This window comes from Mandrillus leucophaeus, unplaced genomic scaffold (assembly GCF_000951045.1).
Source record: "Mandrillus leucophaeus isolate KB7577 unplaced genomic scaffold, Mleu.le_1.0 Scaffold645, whole genome shotgun sequence".
Classification (NCBI taxonomy): domain Eukaryota; kingdom Metazoa; phylum Chordata; class Mammalia; order Primates; family Cercopithecidae; genus Mandrillus; species Mandrillus leucophaeus.
The window spans coordinates 569,401-571,904 of NW_012106975.1; the positions used below are offsets into that span (position 1 = coordinate 569,401).

The following is a 2,504-nucleotide window of genomic DNA, read 5'->3' on the forward strand; positions in this document are numbered from 1 at the left end:
TTTTTTTTTTTTTTTTTTTACCAGCACAGTAGCTGGAGAAGGGCATTTTGAAGTCAGGAGGTAATGCTGATTGGCCTGGGCAGGGAACACTGTGTGATTAAGCAGCGAAGGGGATAAGGGACAAATTCCAGGAACCCTGCTTATCTCTGCTGGAATTACTGTACTGCAGGTCTCAAATCCTGAAGGATCCCGTATTTGTTTTCACCTGGAACCTGGACCACATTCAGGTGGCAGATTAAAATTAAGCCAAATTCATTTCAGGCCATCCTAATGATTTTTTAATTAGCATCAGTGCATAGTGTAGGAATTTGCAGTTCATAGTCCACTTGTAAGTTGAAATTAGAAACTGCAAGGACAGTAATATAAGTGGGAGGAGAGATTACATTAATCCCTTCAACAAATATTTGTTGGCTGGCAGCAGCTGTGCTAGTGGGTAATAATAACACAGCGAAGAGCCAAACCAAAGTTCCTCCCCTATAGGCCTTTCTTTCCAGTGGGAAGAGGGTAGAGGGTACAGTCAATAAATCCAAATATATATATTTATGTGTACACACACACACATATATATATAAAACAAGTGGTATGTGCTGTGAAGAAAAAGTAGGGTAAGGCTCTGGAGAGGGCCAAGGGTGTGCGTGAGTGGGATGGTTATTGTATAGAGATTGGCCAAGAAAGGCCTCTGGTAAGATGATCTCTGAAGGAAGTGGGATTAAGTGGTCCAGCTTTTGGGAGGATGATTGTGCTGGGCAGAGGGAAGAGCAGGGGCTACGTCTCTGCATTCCACGGTTACAAATAGAGGGTAACATTCGCCGTCCACCCCTCAATGCCTCTTTACTGTGACCTTTAGGAGATGCAGAACTTCAGTGTCCATCAGTCAGAGGCAATGCCCCTGACCCACACGCCTCTAGTTGAGAGATAGACAGAGTTGGAATTACAGGACCACAGACCTGACCTGGAACAAGACTTGCAAGTATGTCAGGGAGCTGCACCCTAACCTAGCAAGAGACTGGCCAGGTACCATTTTCTGTATGGTTATGATGAAGCAGCTGGTACAAATGTTAGGGGACAGTTGCACATGGTGTGGGAAAAGCCCAGCACTTGGCCTCTGGTCTGGCTTTTCTACCTTTGGACCTTTTACTATTGTCTGTGGGTCCTGGGGTCTGTGATTGGACAGATGAAGGTAGGTAAGCTGGGAAGGACAGGACAAGGAACACAATAAGATCTGCTTTGGCCAGGCATGGGTGGCTCAAGCCTGTAATCCCAGCACTCATAATTACTTACAAAAGCATTCATTCATAACTTACAAAAGCGTTCATAATGGTGGCCTTTGAGAGCTAGGATTATGGACGAATTATATACCTTTTTGCTACCTTTATGTGAATTTCTACAAATTACTTTTTTTTTCCTTTTTGAGACAGAGTCTGGCTCTGTCGACCAGGCTGGAGTACGGGGCACAATCTCAGTTCACTGAACCCTCCCGGGTTCAAGCAATCCTCCTGCCTCAGCCTCCCAAGTAACCGGGACAACAGGCATGCTCTACCACACCCAGCTAATTTTTGTATTTTTAGTAGAGATGGGGTTTCGCTATGTTAGCCAGGCTCGTCTCGAACTCCTGACTGCAAGTGATCCACCTGCCTCGGCCTCCCAAAGTGCTGGGATAACAGGTATAAGCCACTGGACCTGGCCTACAAATTACTTTAGCAACAGAGAAAGAAAGTGAGCAAAGTTATGCACAAGTGTATTAACAAATTGCTCTCCTGTACCTAAATCAGTCATTCCTTTTTTTGAGACAGAGCTTCACTCTTGTTGCCCAGGCTGGAGTGCAATGGCACAATCTCTGCGCACCACAACTTCTCCCTCCTGGGTTCAAGTGATTCTCCTGCCATGCTTGACTAATTTTGTATTTTTAGTAGAGACAGGGTTTCTCCATGTTGGCCAGGCTGGTCTCGAACTCCCAACCTCAGGTGATGCACCCGCCTCAGCCTCCCAAAGTGCTGGGATTACAGGCGCGAGTCACTGCACCCAGCGACTAAATCAGTCATTCTATCCAGTTCCTTGCATTTACTCCTTTCTTGTGCTAACCCACAGCCAGTACTTAAGAGTATTTAAGTCCTCTCTCCTTTCATGAGTCACTCTTTGTCTTGTGACTATACTTGGAAATTATTTATTTATTTATTTTAGACGGAGTCTTGCTCTGTTGCCCAGGCTAGAATGCAATGGCGTGATCTTGGCTCACCACAACTTCCACCTCCCAGGTTCAAGTGACTATCCTGCCACACCCAGCTAATTTTGTATTTTTAGTAGAGACGAGAGTTCACCATGTTGGCCAGGCTGGTCTCGAACTCCTGACATTGTGATCAGCCCACCTCAGCCTCCCAAAGTTCTAGGATTACAGGCGTGAGCCACCGTGCCCAGCCTACCTAGAGCATTCTTTAAACCTTAAACCTCTAAACTTTTCATCATTGTGCTTTGATTCCTTAAAGATTAGGAAAGGAATTGTCAGC

The 2,504-nt window shown here is 45.5% G+C and overlaps 1 long non-coding RNA gene across 1 annotated transcript in view; it reads left to right on the forward strand.

Moving 5' to 3' along the window:
- The window catches only part of LOC105554480, a 4,915-nt gene extending 2,468 nt beyond the window's left edge, over positions 1-2,447 (forward strand). The window contains exon 2 of the long non-coding RNA XR_001008333.1: positions 2,182-2,447. This is a non-coding gene — a long non-coding RNA (uncharacterized LOC105554480). The remainder of the gene's footprint in view (positions 1-2,181) is intronic.
- The last annotated feature ends 57 nt before the right edge of the window (positions 2,448-2,504 follow it).